The sequence below is a fragment of the Gorilla gorilla genome, chromosome 8 (assembly GCF_029281585.2).
Source record: "Gorilla gorilla gorilla isolate KB3781 chromosome 8, NHGRI_mGorGor1-v2.1_pri, whole genome shotgun sequence".
Taxonomy (NCBI): domain Eukaryota; kingdom Metazoa; phylum Chordata; class Mammalia; order Primates; family Hominidae; genus Gorilla; species Gorilla gorilla.
In genome coordinates, this window is record NC_073232.2 from 90,634,910 (window position 1) to 90,660,574 (window position 25,665).

General features: G+C 43.2%; 1 long non-coding RNA gene across 1 annotated transcript in view; it reads left to right on the forward strand.

Annotated features, from left to right (window-relative positions):
• Window positions 1–16,906, forward strand: part of LOC109028530 (uncharacterized) — a 63,490-nt gene extending 46,584 nt beyond the window's left edge. The window contains exons 2-3 of the long non-coding RNA XR_002007541.3: window positions 13,343–13,423; window positions 16,809–16,906. This is a non-coding gene — a long non-coding RNA (uncharacterized lncRNA). The remainder of the gene's footprint in view (window positions 1–13,342; window positions 13,424–16,808) is intronic.
• Window positions 16,907–25,665: the final 8,759 nt, after the last annotated feature.

Below are 25,665 nucleotides of genomic sequence, written 5' to 3' on the forward strand. Positions count from 1 at the left end.
ATGATTGGCTTCCAAATTGAGATCGTTTTTCAGAGATAAATTGACTCCATATGTTAAATTGGTCTGTGTCTATTACATCTATCTGGTCCTATTGGGAGGAGAGAGGAAAGATGCTCTCTGATAAAAAGATCTGAAATGGAAAGGAGGTGAGAATGTTGAACTTGGACAATAGGACAATGAGTGTCCACTATAAAGCATGGACCAAGGGCAGCTTGGGGTAATTGAAAAAGGACCCATTGTTAAAGTAGACAATAAATTATCCATACTCCAGCTCTGCCATTTCCTTGCTGTGTGGTGTTTGGGAACATGATTTAACCTCTTTGAGTATGTTTTCACATTTAGAGAAGCAGAAAAATCGTGCCCACTGTTTCAGATTGTTGGAAACATTAAATGTTGGGAACATTAAACACTCATGCAGTTGGGGTGATTAGGGTTCTTTGGGAGCTGGGACCGTGTGCTAGGACAGAAAGGTTGGCCTGTGGTTTGGGGGTGTGGATCAAGGGAAATGCCTGCATCATGGGTCAGAGCAGATTGGGAGGCAAAGGAAAGCTAAAGCATCGAGGCCACTGCATGGAATTGGCCTTCTTGCCTCTTTCTACCTTCCTCTTATTTCTTCTTCCTCTTAATCGACATTTATTTATTTATTTATACTTAATTTTTTTGAACCGGAGTCTCCCTCTGTCACCCAGGCTGAGGTGCGTGCAGTGGTGCAATCTGGGCTTACTGCAACCTCTGCCTCCTGGGTTCAAGTGATTCTCCTGTCTCAGCCTCTCTAGTAGCTGGGATTACTGGTGGGCACCATCACGCCTGTCTAATTTTTGTATTTTTAGTAGAGTTGGGATTTCACCATGTTGGCCAGGCTGGTCTTGAACTCCTGACCTCAAGCGATCCACCTGCCTCAGCCTCCCAAAGTGCTGGGATTACAGGCGTGAGCCACCGTGCCCGGGCAATTGGCTTCTTTTTAAATAGTTACTTTTTTTTCTTGTAAGCATTCTTGCTATAAAATGCATGCTTACTGTGTAAGAAATTTGAAAAATATACAGAATAGTATGCAAAAAAGAAAGATAGAGAATTACTAAATGCTGAGAACACATGACTGTTTCCAGAACATTACGTATTGGGAGTAGTATCATTGGGTCAAAAGGTCGTAACAATTTTTTTCTTTTTTTTTAGAGACAGGGTCTGGCTTTGTTGCTCAGGCTGGAGTGCAGTGACAGAATCATGGCTCACTGCAGCCTCCAGCTCCCAGGTTCAAGTGATCCTCCTGCCTCAGCCTCCTGAATAGCTGGGACTACAGGCACACACCACCACATTAGGCTAATTTTTAAATTCTTTGTAGAGATAGTGTCTTGCTATGTTGCCAATGCTGGTCTTGAGCTCTGGGCTCAACTGATTCTCCTGCCTCAGCCTCCTAAAGTACTAGGATCAACATTTTTAATGCCTAAAGTACTAGGTTTTAACATTTTTAATGCCCACGTGCCCACTTACAAATTGCTTCTAGGGTGTTTGCAGCAATTTATGCTCCCATCAGCATGGGCTGGGTGCACTTATGTACAGGGACATTTCTAGGTCTTCATAAGCTGAGACAATCTTTTGGAAGCCTTAGTCCATCTCATATATTAGAGTGAGGTGGTGCTTGCCATTATCTGCACTTTTTTTTTTTTTCTTACTATGCAGATTTCTGGAGAATCATTGTGTATGCTTCAGAATCCTTGCAAAGCAAAAAGATCTACAAAAATTGCATTTAAGATAATGTGATTATTCTGAATCCTAAATTTAGCAATTAAGAAGTTCAGGGCCAGGTGCAGTGGCTCATGCCTGTAATCCCAGCACTTTGGGAGGATGAGGCGGGCGGATCACTTGAGCTCAGGAGTTCGAGACCAGCCTGGCCAACATGGTGAAACCCTGTCTCTACTAACAACAACAACAAAATACAAAAATTAGCCGGGCATTGTGGCACACACCCATAGTCTCAGCTATTTGGAAGCTGAGGCAGGAGAAACATTTGAACCCAGGAAGCAGAGGTTGCAAGTAGCCGAGATCACACCACTGCATTCCAGCCTGCGTGACAGAGAGACTCCATTTCAAAAAAGAAAGAAAGAAATTCGGGATGTTATGGTTTCTACATTTATTAATTTTTAATATTATTGTCATATCTTTAATTTTTTGTCCTATCTCTAGCAATAAAGAAATGGGATGTTATGGTTTTCAATATTTATTAATTTTAATTTTATTGTCATATCTTGTAGCCAATATATTTTTTTCAGATTTCAACATATTTGCAGTCTCTGAAAAAAAATCTCGTCAGCCTTGAACCCTGAATTAGAGTGGCTGATCGATAAAATGTCACCTCCTATGTCATCTTTTCTAATTGACCAGCAAAATGACATTTTTCTTTCTTTTTTTCTTGTTTTTGTTTTGTTTTGTGTTGTTTTGTTTTTTTGAGACAGAGTCTTACTGTCACCCAGGCTGGAGTTCGGTGGCATTATTTCAGCTCACTGCAGCCTCCACCTCCTGAGTTTAAGCGATTCTTGTGCCTCAGTCTCCCAAGCAGCTGGGATTACAGGTGTGCACCACTGCACCCACCTAATTTATGTATTTTTAGTAGAGATGGGGTTTTGCCATGTTGGTCAGGCTGGTCTTGAACTCCTGGCCTCAAGCAATTCTCCTGCCTTGGCCTCCCAAAGTGCTGGGATTACCGGCGTGAGCCATGGTGCCCAGCCTTTCTTTTGCATTTTGAACCGTATGATCTATTTCTGGATATTTGTTGGGTATTTTTTATGGAAAGTCCTGTACTCAAGGAAACTGAGTCTAGTAAGAGAGAACATATGTCTGATGATGATTACCAGAAACAGGTGTAAAGAATTCAGCTGTGGGAAATCCAGAGAATTCAGAAAGCAACTATGGGAATTCAGAGAACAAAGAGATTATTTCTGTCTCTAGTTGTCAGGGACATCTGGATGAGGCATTATTGTTTGAGCCAGGCCTTGAGGCAAGGGTAGAATTTTAACAGGGAGAGGGATGGAATGGGTTAACTCATGATATGCAAGATACATAAATTAAAAGATATTTTATCTAGGCTGGGTGCGATGGCTTGCACCTATAATCCCAGCACTTTGGGAGGCTGAAGCAGGAGGACTGCTTGAAGCCAGGAGTTCAAGACCAGCCTTGGCAACATAGTGAGACCTCATCCCTTAAAAAAAAGATATTTTTATCTTGTAATATATAAGAAAAATACACGTATACGACTGGACACAGTGACTCATGCCTGTAATCTCAGTACTTTGGGAGGCCGAGGCTGATGGATCACTTGAGATCAGGAGTTCAACACCAGCCTGGCCAACATGGTGAAATCCTGTCTCTACTAAAGAAAAAAAAAAATTACCAAGGCGTGGTGCTGCACACCAGTACACCTGTAGTCCCAGCTACTTGGGAGGCTGAGCCAGGAGAATCGCTTGAACCCAGAAGGTGGAGGTTGCAGTGAGCCGAGATTGCACCACTGCACTCCAGCCTGGGCGACAGAGTGAGACTCTCTCTCAAAAAAAATTAGTCAAGTGTGGGGGTGCATGCCTGTAATCTCAGCTACTCGGGAGGCTGAGGCAGGAGAATTGCATGAACCCAAGTGGCAGAGGTTGCAGCAAGCCGAGATCATGCCACTGCACTCCAGCGTGGGCGACACAGCAAGACTCCATCTTAAAAAAAAAAAAAGGAAAGAAAAATACATGTATATGAACCATCCAAGGATCTTGTTAAAATGCAGGTTCTGATGCAGTAGGTTTTGGCCGTGCCGTTTCTAAGAAGCTCCCATGTGATGCTGATATGACTGGTCAGGCATTTCAGGTTGGTGGAACAACAGGAACAAAGGCAGAGGTGGGAAAACATCAGAGGAGCTGCCATGCGGAGAGAAACAAGAACAGTGCAGTCAACCAGAGTGTGGTCGCTAGATGGTGAAGCCGTGGGAATGAACTGCCATGGCAGATCAGATCCAAACTGCAGAATGTTTTGAATGTCAAGTTTCAAAATGTGAACTTTATACCACAAACAATAGGGAAGCATGGAAAACCATTGAGCAAGTGAATGACATGATCAGAATGTGTGTTAGTGACATTAATCCTGCCATGGTATGCAGGAGCCAGGGAGACCAGTGCGGAAGCTAACTCTAGCAGTCCAAGTGGGAGGTATTAAGGGCTTAAGTTAGAGAGATGCCTGCAAAGTCGGAAAGGAAAAAAAATTCTTTTATGTAGCAAATGGATGCTCAAAACTGTAAATCGGATAAATAAATGAATCAGTGAAAAAAGTAAAAGGCTTAGCAAAGAAAGAGTGAACAGGACATAATGGTCAACAGGTGACTTTACTTTTTTTTTTTGAGACAGAGTTTCACTCTTGTTGCCCAGCCTGGAGTGCAATGGCGCGATCTTGGCTCACTACAACCTCCGCCCCCTGGGTTCAAGCGATTCTCCTGCCTCAGCCTCCTAAGTAGCTGGGATTACAGACATGCACCACAACTCCTGGCTAATTTTTGTATTTTTAGTAGAGACGGGGTTTCTCCATGTTGGTCAGGCTGGTCTTGAACTCCTGACTTCAGGTGATCCGCCCGCCTTGACTTCCCAAAGTCCTGGGATTACAGGCGTGAGACACTGCACCTGGCTGACTTTACTTTTTATATATGGGAGAATGATGACACCATTAACAGAAAACTGAGGAAGAGCTGCTTGTTTTTTGGCAAAACATAACAGCAATATTTACTGAATACTCACTGTGTGCTATTTATAGTTTTGAGTGCTTTTAATACCTTGTCTCATTTATTTATTTATTTCATTATTATTATTTTTTGAGACAGAGTTTTGCTCTTGTTGCCCAGGCTGGAGTGCAATGGCGCGATCTCTCCTCACTGCAGCCTTTGCCTCCCGGGTGCAAGCGATTCTCCTGCCTCAGCCTCCCAAGTAGCTGGGACTACTTGCCGTACACCACCACACCAGGCTAATTTTTTTGTATTTTTAGTAGAGACGGGGTTTTGCCATGTTGGCCAGGCTGGTCTTGAACTCCTGGCCCCAGGTGATCTGCCCACTTTGGCCTCCCAAAGTGCTGGGCATGAGCCACCGGCCCCTTGTCTCATTTAATCTTTATCACAATCCTGTGAGAAGGTGCCATTTATTTGCCCCATCTTAAGAAAAGAAACTGAAAAACAGAGAGGTTAGGTAACCTGGGCAAGGTCACACAGCTAGTAAGGGCTGGAGCCAACACTGGAAGCAGCGAGTGCAGGTCCAGAGTGCAACTCTTAATTGCTGACCTAAGTCTCATAATGTGTTAGATACATTTTGCGGTAGTTCCCTCACCCATTCTCCTTCTGGGGCAGGGGCCATCCGGATCCCATGCCCCTGGCCACAGCTAAGTATCTAGGGGAGGAGACTTGTCAGGATAGGCCACCCACTGGCTGGCCTGACACCTAAAATCTGGTGCCCTGGTGGGAAAAGTGAATTGGGCCAATCCATTTCCTCTTCTGAAAACCTGGAATGCGGAAACACTGATTTTGGAAGATAAGGGAAGAGAAAAGAAGCCCTTGTCCCTGCCCTGCCTGAGAACATTTTTTTTTTTTTTTTTGTGCTCCTGTGATCAGTGGCCTTTCATTAAGTCCTACTTTTCCCAAAATACCTTAGTCTCTGTTCTTTGTACCCAAATGATCCTGATTTCATCTCATTTATTTCCTTATAAGAATTTATCCAGATTCTAGGCTGGACGCAGTGGCTCACACCTGTAACCTCAGCACCTTGGGGGGCCAAGAAAGGAGAATCACTTGAGGCCAGAAGTTCAAGACCAGCCTGGACAACATAGCAAGACCTCATCTCTTAAAAATACATAAATAAATAAATAAATAGCCAGGTATGGTGGCGTGCCTGTGGTTTCAGCTACTCAGAAGGCTGAGGCAGAGGGATCACTTGAGCCCTCCAGGAATTCAAGGCTGCAGTAAGCCATGATTGTGCCACTGCACTCCAACCTGGGTGATAGAGTAAGGCCCTGTCTCTTAAAAAAAATGTTATCCAGATTCATTGAAAGATGAATAAAATACTTAGGTATTGCTGGGTAAACGCTAACCCTCCAGTTTCTCCTCTTTCTGCTAAAAAATACATAGACATTTGTGAAGTAATGTGCGTTTACAGCATTCACAAGTGAAAGCTTGGAAGTCAGACTTCAGCCTACACTAGCAAGAGAGAATGTTTGGGTGAAAAATGTATTTCTGGCAAAGACTGCCCACCGTCCTCCATCTGCAGGTTCTTCTTTCTTTCAAAAAAGCCATTCTCCCTGCTGTAGCAGGATTAAGGGCAGAGATATGGGTGAAAGTCTTGCATTGAGAGCTGTAGGCAACTCAATGTGAGACACACACAGGCCTTACCAAACAACAGGCTTTTTTTTTTTTTTTTTGAGACAAGGTCTCACTTTGTCACCCAGGTTAGTTGGAGTACAGTGGCAAGATCATGGCTCCCTGTCCCCTCGAACTTCTGGACTCAAGTGATCTTCCTGCCTTAGCCTCCCAAGTAGCTGGGACTACAAGCATGCACCATCATACCTAGATTAAAAAAAATTTTTTTTTTGTAGAGGTGGGGTCTTGCTATGTTGCCCAGGCTAGTCTGGAACTCCTGAGCTCAAGTGATTCTCCCTCCTTGGCCTCGCAAAGTATTGGGATTATAGGTGTGAGCGACCACACTGGGGCAAACAACAGGCAGTTTTCACTCTATTCTGGAAGAGACACCTCCTCAACTTTTGTGCTATTAAGAGTGAAGACACCTAAAGCCAAAGAAGAATGCTGGATGGAAGGGTGATGTGGCTGCAACGCTGATCACCCCATTGATGGCCAGGGTTGATTCTGCCCATCTGAGTAGCATCCTATCCAAGTCACTGCTGCACATACCTCCTTCCTTGAACGGCCCACTGGCAGAGCAGGCGGCCTTCCCAGACAGAGGAGCACATTTCTTCAGTCCAGGGTGCGTAAGTGTCTGTGCCCCTTGCTAGAACATTCTAGTAAACTCTAGAGGCAACTGTGTGGAAGAGTGTAGTAAGGAAAGCTTCCAAGATTCCAGACGGAACCAAAGCAGATGCAGGAGCAGCCTGCCTGTCAAAAAGATAATTTATGTTCACTCACTACTTAAAACTTGAGTTCTGGAAATTGGCAAGAGAGAGATTAAAGTTGTCTGTAACTAGCTGTTGCTACTTTCTACAGAGTGTTTATTGAGAGTGGAAAATCCTTTGGCCTTGTGGCCTCCTGGAAAACCCCAATTCAGTTTTCAAGCTTAACTCCAATGAGAATCTTCTCTGACCTTCTCAGGCACTTGTTTTTCCTCCCTGGAGCTCCCGCTCAGCCTGGCACATGGTTTAGTAGAACAATTTTCATTCTTCCATGATGATTGAACATTGAGATGTGTTTTTGGATCCCTCAAGGTCTGGCACTGTGTTTTACTTTTGTGCCCAGTGCTTGGGAAAGGAGGGAGGAGCGATGACTTAAATTGTAGTTCATAGCTCACTGGGCTGCAAAGGTCTCTGTCCAAACCTGAGGATGAGAACTGTGAATCAGAGCAAGGTTCTCTAGTATGAGCTGCAGGCAGTAGAGGAATGGGTGTGTTCTCTGCTGTAGGAAGAAAGCTGCAAACAAGAACAGATTCTCCTCCCCTTACGATGGGGCTACATCCCAATAAACCCACTGTGAGTGGAAAACATTGCAAGTTGAAAATGCATCGAATAGAACTAACCTACTGAAATCATAGCTTAGCCTAGCCTACCTTAAACATGCTCAGAGCACTTATGTTTGTCCGCAGTTGGACAAAATCATCTAACGCAAAGCTGATTTTATATGAAAGTGTTAAATATCTTATGTAATTTATTGAGTACTGTACGAAAAATGAACAACAGAATGGCTGTGTGAATACCTGAAGTACTGTTTCTACTGAATTCATGTTGCTTTTGCACCATCATAAAGTCAAAAAATAATTAGTTGAAAAATTATAAGTAAGGACTGTCTGCATTTGGTGCCAAAAGAGTAGAAGGTGGCAGAAATAGAAATAGAAATAGTACTTACCAAAATTCACATTCTCTTCTTCCTGGGCACAGAGTCATATCACATTTCCCAGCCTACCTGGCAATGAGGTATGGCCGTGGGACTGACTCCTGCCAATAGGATATGGTGGAAGTCCCATGAGGATCTCACATGAAGATCCTCCAGGCATTTCCCTCTTCTGCTGGCTGGATGCCAGTGTCTAGAGAGACCAAAATCAGAGCTGCTCCCCATCACTTTCCCCACCCAACAGGGAGCACAGGTTTGAACTCTTAAGCAAGTAAGAAATAACCTTGTGTTGTATGGGGGGTTAATTGTTACAGCAGCTGGCAATCCCTAGCTCATGCAGAGCGTTCGGCTGTTTTTCACCTGAGGCAGTGGTAGCCCAGACTCATCTCTTACCTGAAGCATTCTTGGGGTTCTTCAAGTTATAATGAGAGAGAAGACCCTTGAAGAGGAGAAAAAAATTACTCGACTGGCAAGATGAGGTTTCAGAGAAGCTTGATTTGACTATTAAGAGATATTTGATGGCCAGGCACAATGGCTCATGCCTGTAATCTCAGCACTTTGGGAGGCCGAGGCGGATAGATCACTTGAGGTCAGGAGTTCGAGACCAGCCTGGCCAACATAGTGAAACCCCATCTCTACTAAAAATACAAAAAATTAGCTGGGCATAGTGGTGCGCGCCTGTTATCCCATCTACTCAGGAGACTGAGGCAGGAGAATCGCTTGAACCCAGGAGGCAGAGGTTGCAGTGAGCCAAGATTGTGCCACTGCCCTCCAGCCTGGGTGACAGAGCGAGAGACTCTGTCTCAAAAAAACAAAACAAAACAAAAAACCAAAAAACAAGAGATATTTGACTTCATCTTGTACTTGAAGCTGGTGAAATGGGATGTAGCTCAGTTAACATGAGCCTTACGGTTAATATTAAACATTTATTTCTTCATTTCCTCCACTGATTCATTATTTTAATATTAGAGAAGGTTACTTAAAACATAAGAAAATACTCAAAACAAGCTGTTAAGCGAAAAAGCCTACTAGAAAATAGTAGATTCAGCATAATCCCACTTTTAAAAAGCAAGCCAAGAACCTAAAAATATATTCACATACATATTGACCTAGGAAGGTGACATCAAACTATTAAGTGGTCATTTGTAAGTAGTAATAATAAGTGTGATTTTTTATTTGTCTTTATTCTATTCAATGTTTTTCAGTCTCTTCCCAGTACACATGCATCACTTAGAGATTAACAACAGCAAAAGCAATAGAAGTTATTTTTAAGGAAAATATAGAGAAAAATGTTGTCTTGCAATTAGAAAAAAAAGAGCCAGTCTCTTCACTCATTATTACTGGGAGTTCTCGGTCAAACTCATATCCCAAGCAGAGACTTGGGGATCCACCAGTACTTCAATAATCCTAAAGTGGCAAGCAACAATCCTTGTTTCTGTTGAATGAGCAATCTTGTTTCTTTTTTTTTTCTTTTTTGAGACAGAGTCTAGCTCTGTCACCCGGGCTGGAGTGCAGTGGTGCTATCTCGGCTCACTGCAAGTTCTGCCTCCCGGGTTCACGCCATTCTCCTGCCTCAGCCTCTCGAGTAGCTGGGACTACAGGCGCCCGCCACCATGCCCAGCTAATTTTTGTATTTTTAGTAGAGATGGGGTTTCACCGTGGTCTCGATCTCCTGACCTCGTGATCCGCCCGCCTCAGCCTCCCAAAGTGCTGAGATTACAGGCGTGAGCCACCGCGCCTGGCCACAATCTTGTTTCTTTTGCTTCTGTTGAATTATGCTGGGTGTTTAATCTAGAACTTGAAAAGTAGGAAGATCAGGCTAGGCATAGTGGCTTATACCTGTAATCCCAGCACTTTAGGAGGCTGAGGTGGGGTGGGAGGATCATTTGAACCCAGGAGTTGGAGACCAGCCTGGGCAACATAGTGAGATGGAGACCTCATCTCTACAAAAAGTAAAAATAAATAAAAATTGGCTGCGTGTGGTAGCATGTGCCTATGGTTCCAGCTACTTGGTAGGCTGAGGTGGGAGGATCGCTTGAGCCTGGGAGGTCAAGGCTGCAGTGAGCCGAGATCGTGCCACTGCACTCCAGCCTAGATGACAGAGTGAGACTCTGTCTCAAAGAAAAGCAAGCAAGCAAGCAAGCAAGAAAGAAAAGTAGGGTAGGGGCCTGGCATGCTTGCTCACACCTATAATTCCAAGACTTTGGGAGGCCTAGGAGTTCACTTGAGCTCAGGAGCTTAAGGCCAGCCTGGGCGACGTGGTGAAACCCCTTCTCTACCAAAAATACAAAAAAAATCTGGGGGTGGTGGTACACACCAGTAGTCCCAACTACTTGGGAGGCTGAATTGGGAGAATTGCTTGAGCCTGGGAGTTGGAGGTTGCAGTGAGCTGAGATCATGCCACTGCGCTCCAGCCTGGATGACAGAGTGAGATCCCATCTCAAGGAAAAAAAAAAAAGGGTAAGAGAAAGTAGGAAGATCTCACAGAGAGTTTTGCATTGTTAAAGTCTCTTAAAGACTTTATTGCTTTCCAACAAGCATGTCTCTATACTCTTATTAAATTTGGGAAATATATCAGTTTTCTTGGCTAAACTCAGGCAAATCTAGCCGTGGGAGTATTCCAGTGCTGTCAGCATCAGAAGAGTTATTTTCTTCTGCTTTGATTTACTTGTTTATTTATTTAAGAGACAGAGTCTTGCTCTATCACCCAGGCTGGACTGCAGTGGCACGATCATAGCTAGCAGTCTCCAACTCCTGGGCTCAAGTGATCCTCCCACTTCAGCCTCCAGAGTAGATGGGACTACAGACATGTGCTACCATGCCCAGCTAATTTTTTTTTTAAGAAACAGAGTCTCACTATGTTGCCCAGTCTCGTGTCTCCTGGGCTCAAGTGATCCTCCTGCTTCGGCCTCCCAAAGTGCTGAGATTACCTGCATGAACCACCACATTCGGTCTTTCTTCTGCTTTTATTATCACATCCTAGCTAAGAGTGTGATGAATCTTCATTTCGTGAGATGAACAGAATTCCACCAGCAGGTTAAAAATACTTCATATTCTAAGGAAATGGAAGGCTGACCACAGCGAGGGTTTCAGGAACATCAGGCACCACTCAGGCAACTGAGATTTCAGCACCCCTCCCGCCTCTTCTTTTGGCTATCTCTGGTCATCCTGTAACATAAATGTTCTTTTTACTGGAACAGAATAAATGTGGTCTTTATATTAGGGAAATCCACATGTTTGGAAAACTTCACAGCTTGTTGTTTGAACGCTAAACACAAATCAAGGAAAAGGCAATGGAATTAGAGCAACATTTGTATACCAGACTTCATTGCTCTCTAAATTCTAAGCATTTACTATGAAAAGATCCGGATGGAGATGATACGGACATGAGAAATATAAATACATGTTTGGAGGAAGTGTGGATTATTTAAAGGATGTAGACTTTGGAGCTTGACAGACACAGGGTCAAGCTCCAGCTCTGTCACTTACAAGTGGCACGACCTGAAGCTAGTTTTTAACTTCTCCAAATCTGTTCTTTCAGTGGGAATATGAGGATTATAGCACCTATTTGGAGGGTTATTGGGAGAATTAAGGAACAAAAGGTACGAAAAGCACTGCATACAGTACCTGGTACACAGTGGATGCCCATTCATCGTGTTGACTTGGGTGCTAAGGCAAAAGAAAACCAGATTGGAGTGAAAATGGGAAAATGTTGAGTGAAAATCAACTTTTTTTTTTTTGAGATTGAGTCTCATTCTGTTGCCCAGGCCGGAGTGCAGTGGTGCAATCTCTGCTCACTGCAACCTCTGCCTCTTGGGTTCAAGCGATTCTCCTGCCTCAGCCTCCTGAGTAGCTGGGATTACAGGCATGTGCCATCACGCCCAGCTAATTTCTGTATTTTCAGTAGAGATGGGGTTTTGTCATGTTACCCAGGCTGGCCTTGAACTCCTGAGCTCAAGCAATCCACCTACCTCAGTTTCCCAAGGTGCTGGGATTACAGGCGTGAGCCACTGCACCTGGCTAAAAAAAAAATTTTTTTTTAAATTAGCTGTGCGTAGTAGCACATGCCTGTAGTCCCAGCTATTTGGGAAGCTGAGGCAGTAGAATCACTTGAGCCGAGGAGTTTGAGGCTGCAATGAGCTATGATCGTGCCACTGCACCCCAGCCTGGGCAATGGAATGAGACCCTTTCTGTACAAAAAATTTAAGAAGTCTTTATATAAGGTATTTATGCTTGTAATGAGTTAAAAATACATAATCTTGCATGTGGTAAAAAGTGAACATGCTTCTCTTTACTTCTTCTCTATCAATCTCTCTTCCCAGGGTAAACCACCTCTTCTGTTTTTTGTGTTTGTTTTTTTTTGTTTTGTTTTTTTTAGGAACTGATGTTTATTTTCCATCAACGTTGTTTCCATGTTGCTTAATAGCCGGTACAAGAACAGCTTAAGACCATTCAGTGGTTGCCCCTACCCATTCAGTGGCCTGAGCAGTGAGAGCTGCAGACCAGTCTTCCACGGCAGGCTGAGCGCTCCAGTCTTCAGTAGGGAACAGCTGAATAGGCACAGAGGGCACCCGCATGCCGTCAGACCAGTCTGCAACCTCAGGCTGAGTAGCAGTCAACTCAGGAGCTGGAGCAGTCTGTTCACCCTGAAATTCCTGCTTGGTCACAGGCTTTTCAGCAGCAGCCTGCTCTTCTTTTTCAGTCTCTTCAGGATCCCTGTAGAAGTAGAGATCAGGCATGACCTCCCACTGGTGTTCGTGGGAAATGGTACCACGCATGTGCAGAACTTCCCGGGGCAGCAACTGCATCAAACCCACTGAGCGAGCTTCCATGTTGTTGCATGGGATGGCAATGTTCACACAGCGCAGAGGAGAAGCTGTGTGACACAGAGCAATGGTGGGAAAGTTAACATAAGATGCCTCTGTGAGAGGCTGTTGGTCAACCCTGGGGACAGTAACCACAAGAAGCCGTGGCTCCCGGAAGGCTCCCTGGATCTGGTTAGTGTGAAGCGGCCAGCAATTGCTCTGGCTCCAGTGGCAGCAGCAAACTTCAGCACGGTCCTCTGGCCAGTATTCCTGGAGGTTATGACGCTGACATCAGCAGGGTTTTCAGTGGCAACAATGGCGTGAGCTGCAGCAGAAGCTTCTCCCAGGTCCTTTCAGATTTAGGATGTAGATGCCATCACTTTTCCTTTCGTAGATGTACTGTTCCATTTGGAAGTCAAGGTTGGTGCTACCTAAGTGGATTTCTGCTGCATAACTTAAGGACATCCTCCTTCTTCATTTGCAGGACATCAAGGGCTCCAGACATTGAGAAATTTTCCCTTTAAGTTGCGATGGGAATCCAGAACAACGCCATATGGACCCCTCTGTGAGTAGCATGGAAAGAGAAAACCACTTATTATTATTATTTTTTAAAGAGTCTCACCTTGTTGCCCAGGCTGGAGTGGAGTGATGGATCTGCAACTTCCATCTCCCGGATTCAAGTGATTCTCCTGCCTTGGCCTCCCGAGTAGCTGGGATTACAGGCACCTGCCATCACGCCTGGCTAATTTTTGTATTTTTAGTAGAGACAGAGTCTCACCATGTTGGGCAGGCTGGTCTCGAACTCCTGACGTCAAATGATCCACCCACCTTGGCCTCCCAAAGTGTTGGGATTACAGACGTGAGCCATCACGCCCAGCTGGAAACCACTTCTAATAATGTAACAGGTTATATATTGACACATAGACAGTTTTTATGAGATCATACTATCTCTCTACATTTTTTTCTTTTTATTGAGACGGAGTCTCACACTCTGTCACCCTGGCTGGAGTGCAGTGACATGATTTCGGCTCACTGCAACCTCTGCCTCCCAGGTTCAAGCGATTCTTGTGCCTTAGCCCCCAGAGTAGCTGGGATTACAGGCGCGTGCCACCATGCCCTGCTAATTTTTCTATTTTTAGTAGAGATGGGGTTTCACTATGTTGCCTAGGCTGGTCTCCAACTCCTGACCTGAAGTGATCTGCCCATCTCAGCCTCCCAAAGTGCTGGGATTACAGGCATGAGCCACTATGCCTGGCCTATCTACACATATTTTTTAAACTGCTTTTTAAATCTTAACATTATGCTATGGACATCTTTTCACATAGTAAATACAAATTTTCCTCATGTTTCCAACAGTACAGTAAGAGGCGCAGTAGAATCTAGGAATTAAGAGCATGGACTACGTCAAAAAAAAAAAAAAAGTTATAGGCCGGGCACGGTGGCTCATGCCTGTAATCCCAGCACTTTGGGAGGCGAAGGCAGGTGGACTGCCTGAGGTCAGGAGTTCGAGGCTAGCCTGGCCAACATGGTGAAACCCTGTCTCCACTAAAAATACAAAAAAAAAAAAAAAAAAAAAAATTAGCCGGGCATGGTGGCAGGCGCCTGTAATCCCAGTTACTCTGGAGGCTGAGCCAGGAGAATCAGTTGAACCTGGGAGGTGGAGGTTGCAGTTAGCTGAGATTGCGCCATTGCACTCAAGCCTGGGGGACAAAAGCGAGACTGTGTCTCAAAAAAAAAAAAAAAAAAAAGCATGAACTACTTGGGTTGGATACTAACTTGTGCCCCTTAGGTTGTGTGTGAACTTGGACAAATGACTTCCCTTCTCTGTGTCTTAATTTCTCTATGCATAAAATGTGTTCTGATAAAATGCTTGTAGTAGCATATGAAAAATGCTCAACATCAGTAATCCTCAAAGAAATGCAAATTAAAATCACAGTGAGATATCATCTTATACCAGTCAGATTGGCTAGTATTAAAAAGTAAGAAGATAACATGTTGTTGAGGATATAAAGAAAAAGGAATGCTTATACACTGTTGGTGGGAATGTAAATTAGTATGACTTTTATGGAAAACAGTATGGAGATTTCTCAAAGAACTAAAAATAGAACTATCATTTGCTCCAGCAACCCCACTACTAGGTATCTACCCAAAGGAAAGAAATAATTATATCAAAAAGATACCTGCATTCATATGTTTATCACAGCACTATTCAAAATAGCAAAGATATGGAATCAACCTAAGTATCCACCAATGGCTGACTCGATAAAGAAAATGTGGTGTATATATACAATGGAATACTCTTCAGTCATAAAAAAGAATAAAATATTTTTTGCAGCAACATGGATGGAACTGGAGGCCATTATCTTAAGGGAAACAGCTCAGAAAGTCAAATACCGCATGTTCTCACTTATAAGTGGGAGCTGAGTCATGTGTACACATAGACATAGAGTGTGCAATGGTAAACATGGGGGACTGGGAAAAGTGGGAGGGTGGAGGAGGGTGGGCGATGAGAAGTTACTTGAGTCCAATCTGCTCTCTTTAGGTGATGGATGCACTAAAAACCCAGACCTCACCACTGTGTAATATATCCATGTAATAAAACTACACTTGTACCCCTGAAATTTATACAAATAGGCTGGATGTAGTGGCTCATGCCTGAAATCCCAGCATTTTGGGAGGCTGAGGTGGGCCAATCACCTGAGGTCAGGAGTTTGAGACCAGCCTGGCCAACATGGTGAAACCCTGTCTCTGCTAAAAAATACAAAAATTTTTTGTGCACCAGGCATGGTGGTGCATGCCTGTGGTCCCAGCTACTGGGGAGGCTGAGGTAGGAGAATCGCTTGAACCTGGGAGGCGAAGGTTGCAGGTGAGCCGAGATCACACCCCTGCACTCCAGTCTGGGTGACAGAGCAAGACTCTGTCTCAAAAAAAAAAAAAAAAAAAAAAAAAAAAGTATACAAATGAAAAGGAAAAAAAGATGCTTGTTGTGGGGATGAAATAATTAATGCGGATAAAGCCTCTAGAATAGTACTAGGGCATGTAACAAGCCATAACGACTCTGTCTATCCTTAGTGAAGTTTTAAGTTCTTTTTAAACTTTATTACAAACAATGCTACAATGAAGGTTTTATCACATCTTTTTGAACACTTTACTAGTGTTTTTACAGGACAGAAGTCAGAATGAGGGATCATGTAGGATGTTCACACAAAATTAGAATGGACATTGCCTAACTGCCTTCCAAAGTTGTACCCATTGGCCGGGAGCGGTGGCTCACGCCTGTAATCCCAGCACTTTGGGAGGCAGAGGCGGGCGGATCATGAGGTCAGGAGATCGAGACCATCCTGGCTAACACGGTGAAACCCCGCCTCTATTAAAAATACAAAAAAATTAGCCGGGCGTGGTGGCGGGAGCCTGCAGTCCCAGCTACTCGGGAGGCTGAGGCAGGAGAATGGCGTGAACCCAGGAGGCGGAGCTTGCAGTGAGCGGAGATCGCGCCACTGCACACCAGCCTGGGCGACAGAGCGAGACTCCGTCTCAAAAAAAACAAAAAAAAAAACCAAAAAAACAAAAACAAAAACAAAAACAAACAAAGTTGTAGCTATTTACCCTCCAGCCAAGAGTGTACAAAATGGTTCATATTCCCAGACTTTTGCCCAAACTGGATTTTATCATTTTGAAAAAATTGCGCCCACCTAATAACAACTGATCTTTGACGCATTGAATTACAGTATAAAGAGGGCTTTACCCAAATGGCCCACAAGGCTACCTAACTGGGCAGAGGCCATACATACGTATTTTAAAATTTCAATAGAAAATTCTTTATTCAACATCGAGGCTTATAAAATTCTTATCTTTTCCTCCATAAGGCTTCTATGTGTCTTTATTCTGAACTGAGGGTATATGAAAATAAATTTTCCTTTCCTTGATTTCCTTCCTTTTAAATTCTGCAGATGCTGTGAAATACTTCAGTACTCAGGAGAAGTCATGTTCTGGTTGCTGCAAGCGTGTGATGCCCTGTCATTAAAATAAGAAATAGATTGTTATCCTCCGCCCTCCTCTGTGCATATGTGTGTGTATGTGTGTGTGTGTGTGTGTGTGTGTATAGATAGATTTTTTTCTTTTTTTTGAGACAGAGTCTCACTCTGTCATCCAGGCTGGAGTGTAGTGGTGCGATCATGGCTCACTGCAGCCTCAATCTCCTGGACTCAAGTGATCCTCCCACCTCAGCCCCCCAGTAGCTGGGATTACAGGCACATGCCACCACACCTGGGGTAATAATTACATATATAATTATATTATATATATATGTGTATATATATATATTTTTTGTAGAGACTGGATCTTGGTATGTTGCCCAGGCTGGTCTCGAACTCCTCTGTGCAAGGGATCCTCCCACCTCAGCCTCCCAAAATGCTAAGATGGTAGGTGTGAGCCACCAGGCCCCGCCCTTTGTGCATTTTCTGAGACCTATCTTTCCAAAACTGGTCTCTAGGAGATGAGCAGGCAGGTTGTAAAGGATTTAGTCTCTATCACAGACCCAAATCGGAGAGAAACAACTTGGAAACGCCAGGGTTAAATCAAATTAGTATTCAAGGCCATATTTCCGCTTTTTCATGTTCCTGAGTTGGGAATCCACATGTGGCCGCTGGGCAGTGGGGATTGTTAAGGAAGTTCTCTGGGCTGCCCTGTCGGCTCCAGGGGTTTTATTTGCCATCTTTTTCGCCCTCTGCTGGTATTTCAAGAGAAGAACATGAATGGGAAGAATGGCTTTCTCTGACCTCGGGAGATTTTTTCTTGCTTATTTTTGTTCTGGGAAATCAAAATTCCAGTTGAATTCCGTAACTATAAAAATGTTAAGAGAAGACATGTGGGTTTCAATGGAATAGACTAATTTGAATTACCATAGGTTTTCGGAGATGGGGTATGGGGATAGGAAAAAACTCTGGCTTTACTTCTTTTTATGCATGTCTTACTGTTTAGTTCTTCAACTATGCATTTTCTGGTATGTATAATGGTCCTAAATCATAAATTTAAAGAATAGAATGCGTATGAATCTATATCTATCTATCTATCTACATCTCTATCTATCTATCTATCTATATCTCTATCTACATGAGCTATCTACATCTATTCATATATCTGTATCTATTCTGGAACCTTGCCAATCTGGGAAACTCAGAGCTGAAAGCATCCTAAGAGACTGAAAAAGAACACAGGGGTTGACACCTTCCACTTATAACCAGACCCCTCAATCCAACAAAATATAATCGAATGTTTTCAGAGCCCTAAAAGGCTTTTTTTTTTTTTTTAATTTGAGATGGAATCTTGCTCTGTCGCCCAGGCTGGAGTGCAGTGGTGTGCTCTTGGCTCACTGCAACCTCTGTCTCCCACGTTCAAATGATCAAGCAATTCTCATGCCTCAGCCTCTCGAGTAGCTGGGATTACAGGCACACAACACCATGCCTGGCTAATTTTTGTATTTTTAGTAGAGATAGAGTTTTGCCATGTTGGCCAGGCTGGTCTCCAACTCCTGACCTCAGGGGATCTGCCCTCCTCGGCCTCCCAAGGGATTACAGGCATGAGCCACTGCGCCCAGCCAAAAGCCTTTCTTTAATTTACAAGTTCTGTATAAGATCTATTCTAGGAAATTCTCAAAGCTTCTAGGCATTATAATGATAAAGATTCATTGAAGAGCCCATTATTTCAAGAGTTCTGGTTTGCATGCGAAGTGCATGCAAGACAGCAAACCCCACACAGGGAGGTGACGTCACACAGGGAGGTGAGGGCCCCAGTCACCAGCCTCCATTCTGAGCAGGTGGTGGTGTTTTTCTTAGTCTGGCATTCTTTACATCCCTCTGGTCAAAATAATTGGCAGATGAGCCAAACCTGGCCGCTTCTTCGCTGGGATTTTACGTTAATGCTGGAAGAGAGAAGCTGTCTCTTTTCTCTAGGGTAACACCTCTGGGTTATAAAGGTCTGAACCTGTCTGTGATACTCATCTATTCCCACCGACTTTATGGTGGACACCCAGGAGAGTGGACATGCAGAGAAGTAGACACAACTGAAATGTGTTTTGAGGTAGAATCTGCTGGAGGATTGAATTAGAGGCAAGAGACATGCAAAAGGTAAGAGTCAAGAATAACTTCTAGATTTCTAAATGAGGTCCTGGATGAATGTGTTGCTATTTCTTAATATGGGGGAGAACCAGGAGTGGGATGGGAGATGAAACCAAAGCTTGGCGGTGACAATTGGGAGTTCTGTTTTGGACATATGGACTTTGAGATGCTGTGAGATAGCTGAGTGGAAATGTCAAGTACGTAGTTATATATGTGACTTTTGAGAAGGGGAAAAAGATGTGAGCTGGACGTATTAATTTAGAAGCTGTGACATAAACTGTATGTAAAGATATTGGAGTGGATGAGAATATTTAGGTATAGAAGATATTAAAAAGAGGGCCCAGGACCAAGTTTTGAGGAGAATCAAATTTTGCTGATTGAGTAGAGAAGGAGAACTTAACACAGGAGAGGCTGGTAAGGTGGGGAAAAGTAGAATGGGAATAGGTTGCCACAGAATTGGAGAGAAGAGGGTGTCAAAAAGGGGAGAGTGGTCAACTCAGTCAAAAGTTGATGAGAATTAGAGAAAGTTGAGGTCAGAGACACATTCATTGGGCATGGCAATATACACAGCATTGGTGAAGTTGACAACGGCATTTTCGGTAGAGTAATGGGCATGAAAAGTAGTTTTGAGGCAGGGAGAATAGGGTCTGGAGGCAGGGAACCTAAGGCCGATTCACGCTGACTTCCTAGAACTAAATCAAAAGGAAAACCCCACCTTTCCACACCCAAGTAACAAAAGGACAGGAGGCTACTTTGTTTGCAACCGCCTGCCCCTTTTTCTGCCTGGCAGATGGAAAATTGAAAGTACCTCTGATTGGTTGCTTTCCTCAACCAATAAGACGTTTGCATAGGAGTGTAACTTTGTAACTTCACTTCAGCCTCTGAGCCTCTGATTGGTTGCTTTCTACAACCAATCAGACTGATTGTAGGCCAACTCTTCCTTTGCATAGAAGTGTAACTTTGTAACTTTACTTTAGCCTCTGATTGGTTGCTTTTCACAGCCAATCAGATGTTTGCATAGGGTGTAACCTTTGTAACTTCACTTCAGCCTCTGTTGGTTGCAGCAGCCAATCAGACTGATTGCAGGCTACTACTTCATTTGCATGGGGGTGTACACCAAGTGACCAATGGGAAACCTCTAGAGGGTATTTAAACCCCCAGAAAAAATTCTGTAACAGGGCTCTTGAGCCACTATGCTTGGCCTGCTCCCACCCTGTGGAATGTACTTTCGTTTTCAATAGATCTCTGCTTTCATTGCTTCATTCTTCCCTTGCTTTGTTTGTGTGCTTTGCCTAATTGTTTGTTCAAAACGCCAAGAACCTGGACACCCTCCACTGGTAACAGTTTGAAGAAGGTTAAAAAGGAATGGTGGTGACCAGCAGTGCAGATGGCATTGTGGGTTCAAAGGAAACTGATGACCACCCCCCCCCCACACACACACACATGCACGCACACACAGAGTACAAACAAGTAGTGCAATCTACAGAGTATTTAAAAAATATTTTAGAGACTGTCATTGTGTCCTCTGGTGTAAAAATTCATTCCATATGTCTTTGACTCCTAAACAATCAGAGCCCAAAATCATGAAGACTACAACATAAATATTGAGGGGTCCTTAGGTATAAAAGTGGAGGAGCTACTCTCACTTCCACTCCTTGCTTCCCCATTTATATACAGTTTATTCAAATTATTCATGGTAGTTACATTCTATAAAGTTTCTTCTAATGCTGAATTGGCAAATAATGAACTATTGCTCCAAGAGGAAAGACTAGGTTATGTTCCTGTGAGCCTCTGGTCATAAAATTTTTGCCAAACAAAATGCCACCCTTGGCATTATATAGGTTTGTTTGCCAGTGTCCTTGTAAAACAAGCCAGTCTCATCAGCATTGAAAGCCTACTCTTGTACATAACCCTTTCCTGTATAACAGTTGGCAGATATTTAAAAAAATTCGTCTGCAGCCTCCTGATCTGCAGAACCTGCCTCACCTGCAAGTTTAATGTTTCTCAAGCTCTGTTGCCTTTTGAAATGTGAAAGCCAGCCAGCACTAGCTCAGAAGAGTTTCACATTTTCCTACTCCTGGGTGTGATGGTTAATTTTATGTGTCAACTTGACTGGGCCTTGGGGTGCCCAGATATTTGGTTAAGCATTATTTCTGGGAGTGTATGCGAGGGTCTCTCTGGATGAGATTAACATTTGAAACAGTAGACTGAGTAAAGCAGATTGTCCTATCTAATCAGTCAAAAGCCCGAATAGAATAAAAAGCTGAGTAAGAAGGAACTGTCTATCTCTGCCTCACTGTCTTCAAGCTTGATCATTGGTAGTCTCTTGCGCTTGGGCTTGGACTAGAATTTAAGCCATTAAATTTTTAAAAAAGAGCTTAGGTCATTGCTAATTCCTTATAATAAATTTCTCTCTCTCCATTTATATATTTATATATGTATATATACACTATATATGCTATATATATGATACATATACTATGTATATGCTACATTATATATATATAGCAAGGACATATATATATATATCTTATTGGTTCTGTTTTTCTAGAGAACCCTAATCCACTAGGTAATGTGTCTATAAATTTATTACTGGAGTGGCCTGACTTATAGGTCAGTGCATTTCTTTCTCCTTTTCCTGGATGTATTGTGTTGTTGATTCATTCACATTGAACTCACAGCCAACAGCACTATAACTCATGCCTGAATGAAGCTTATCTAACACATACATTTTCTCCATAAGGCACATCACAGTCTTCCTGTTTTTAGGAATACTAGACAGCACTTTAGCATTATGCTTAGGGGCCATTTCAAACAGCAGAATTACCAACAAAAAGCATAGAAAGTGGGAAATATGGCACTAAATAGACATTGAAAATAATGCTTATTTATAGTATGGGATCTGAAACAAGAAACATTGCCTTGTTCAGCCTGAGCTGGCAACATGCAGAGGGCAACTGACATTTCTTGCCACCTCTGCACATGTCCTCAAATAACCATGAAAGTGCCATTGGTATTGATTTTAGGGTTATAAATAAATTTTAGCAAGTAGGCAAATTTGCAAGCACAGAAGCTATGAATGATGAGGATTGACTATATGTTGGTTTTGGAAAAACCAATACCATATATTGATGATCAGTTCAGAGTCTATACCAAAATTCTATAGCAGGGCTGCAACATGACATGTCTTTCCAGCTGGTGCTAGCATGTTATTTAGACCCGTCTGTAATCCAGGTTCAAATTTTTCTCATCAGCTAACAGGATATAATAAACTCCCTGTGAGGCCTTACGTCTTTTGAGATTGATTGAAGTAGCAGTGGACAGGAATAGCCCTGTTGGGAAGATATGTCACCTGTTTATGCAATTCGTTTGTGTCTTCAGGACCTGCTCAGTCCGGATTAGGTGTCTGACACTTCCACTTGCTAATGGACTGCTTCTTGGCATCTCAACTGTATAGAGAAGTGAATCAGAAAACAACCATTTTGTCATGGCCAGCTCAATCACATTGTCCCCTCATGTCCCATAGCGAGGCACTCAGTTTCTACCAGGGTTCAGTAGCAAGCCAAGAGCTGTTTCCCAAAATGGAAATTGTTACTAATGCAATACAGCATAGCCTTGCTTAAAAATCCTATTCTCCAATCAAGGTTAGCTTCAGCCTCCATACAGACGGCCCTACTCAAAGGTGGCAACAGAAAATATTTTAGTTTACTTAGTATATGAGCTGCAGAAAGAGACCTAAAATGTAATATAGATAGCTTCCAAAATCCACAACGTTCCATCAAGTATTGTGCTTCTTTCTTTTTTAAATTTAAATTTAAATTTTTTTGAGACAGGGTCTCACTCTGTTGCCCAGGATGGAGTGCAGCAGTGCAATTATAGCTCACTGCAGCCTCAAACTACTGGGCTCAAGTAATCCTCCCCCTTCAGCCTCCCCAGTAGTTAGGACTACGGGCATATTACCACACCCAGATAATTTTTAAGTTTTTTTTGTAGAGATGGGGTCTTGCTATGTTGCCCAGGCTGCTCTCAAACTTCTGGCCTCAAGCAATCCTCCTGCCTTGGCCTCCCAAAGCACTAGGACTTCAGCTATGAGCCACCACACCTGGCCTTGAGCTTCTTTTGTAAGGGTAGGAGGTCCATATTTTCATGAGATTTTCCTCCCATACTTTAGCAGGCATGTATCTTGGTTGGGCATCCGAGGAACTTCCTAATTCCAGTCCACCCATATAAATGTCATCAAAATAGTGAATAACCAGGATGTATAGTTGGTAGGAATATCAAGTTTTCAAAAAATTCCCTTGGATAAGGCAAGGGAGGAAAGGAGACTGATCATGAAGGTGTCCTGCTGTCCTTTCCAGGCAAAAGCACACTGTTTCTGGTTTTCTCTGTTTATTGATTGGAGAAGGGGAAGCATTTTCTAAATTCATAGCAGCACGTACCACGTATCTGTGCCTGTGCTGCCTTGCTACCATAAGGAAATCATATCCAGAAAAGCAGCTGTAATTAAAGTCAGTTATTAATTAGGCTTGGGTTAATCCACTGTCTTTTTCCAAGATAAGTTTCTCTTCTGCAAAGACTCTACAACTGAGTGTAATGGGGGATATCATAGGTATAACCATGTCTTTATTGTTCAAAACTTTGAAGAAGACACCAATTACTACAATTCTTCAGGAATGTGTTATTGCTTTTTGTTTACTCTCTCTGTAGGGAGGAAGAACTCAAAGGGCTTCCACTTGGCCCTTACCACCATAACTATCCTTTTTCTACAGGTCAGAAGACAATGTGAGGATTTAGCCAGTTGATGAAGGCAAGAAGAAAGGAGATTAGTTATTAGCTGTGTCTGTCTCTTTTATTCAGAAAGCAAAAACTCACCCAGACACTTCGCATGAAGTTTTCACTTCATGTCTAATTGACAAAATCTTGCCACTGACTCTAGTGGCGGAGGAAACTAGAAAATTAAGTATGAATTTAACATTTCCAGTCTTGATAGTAGAGAACAAAGGAGAAAGCTTTGGGGAATGATATGCGCATTTACCACAACTCCTTATAAGCCAGGGCTTTATCATAGCTTTGATACCCTGACCTTTGCTATCTCTTATCCCAGGGATCTGTTATTTTCTGGCTGCCACATGCATTCCAGCTCTATGTGGCACTGCTGTCAGAGAGCTTAGGGTTTTGTGGGGAATACAAGCAGTGCTGTAGGGAAAGGTTTTGCTGTTAACTTGCATTTTCTATTCTTTTGCTTTACCATCCCCCAGCCACCAATAAAAAAGCAGCAATGCCTTCCTATGATGCATTGTCCCCACGGGAAGGGTGGATACAGCCTAGCAAAAAGCAATCATTATTTAGCTTTGAGCTTCGAAATATGATTTTGTTTTTAGAGACAGGGTCTCACTCTGTCAACCAGGCTGGAATACAGTGATGCAATCATAGCTTGCTTCAGCTTCGAACTCCTGGGTTCAAGCAATCCTCCCACTTCAGCCTCCTGAGTAGCTAGGACTACGGGCGTGCACCATCACACATAGCTGAATTTTTTTTTTTTTTGTAGAGATGAGATCTCACTATATTGTCCAGACAGATCTTCAATTCCTGGCCTCAAGCGATCCCCTCAAAGTGCTGAGATTACAAGCGTGACCCACTTAGCCCAGCCTCAAAATATGATTTTTGAACTCCTTAGCTACCATATCAGTCTGAAAGCTGAACACGTTTGATTTTTGATTGAGAGATAATACGCATGCCTTAGAAAAATCAAAGATTCAGAGCCTAGAAGATGGGAACACAGATTTTATTAACAATCAACTCTAATGTGGGTAAAAAATAGCAGTTCTTCCTGAGCTGAATGGAATAAACTTGTTGGATTAAACAAGTTGAGAGTAAGTTAGGTGCCCAAGAAGCACCCTCCCACCCTCCAGAGAAACGCGCCTGGGCTTTGCATTCCAGGGGGTTGGCAAGCCTGTAGGAGAGACCCACATGAACCATGGTTCGAGGCATTGTCCAGGTAGATGGACCTGACTGCAGCGCCGTAGAGTCCTGCACCCTGCGCAATGATGTGAAACAACAGGTCAGAGTTCCCGAGCCCAGGGAGAAACTAGAGGCATAAATGCTCAGAGGAAGGGTATAAGGGTGGGAAGGGAGCAGCCTGGATGAAGGTGAAGAATGAGTGGACCCAGTGATTTCACCAGAGGCCATGTCACGGGCCTTGGATATCAGCAAGTGATGGCAGCCCTCAATACCTAAAACCAGGTGGCATGTCCCTTCCTCTTCAGAGGCCAGAAAGACTTGGAGAAAGACTCATGGTCCAGATACTCCATTCTTTAATGTCAAGATGTTACCAAAGTCACCCAGAAACTTAGATTATGTGCAGAAAGAAGTCAGCTGAAAGGAAAACTGACAGGATCTTAAAACTGCCTGCGTATTTACTCAAAAGAGACTGTTTCGCTCCAGAAGGGATTCCTAGGTGGCCAGAATATGTGTTTTCTGTCATGTATGGCTACGTGGCTCAACAGTTAGTTGAATTTTACTACAGAAAATAAAGAAAGCTACCTTTCCTACACATCGAATTTGTGGCTATCAATTTCATACCACCTTCACCGGGGAAATTGATAATTATAATGCAATGTGATATGTGGTAAATAAATCATTTGAAAGCAGTAGGAACTGAGAAAGGAAGCATCTCTCTCCTCAGGAAAAA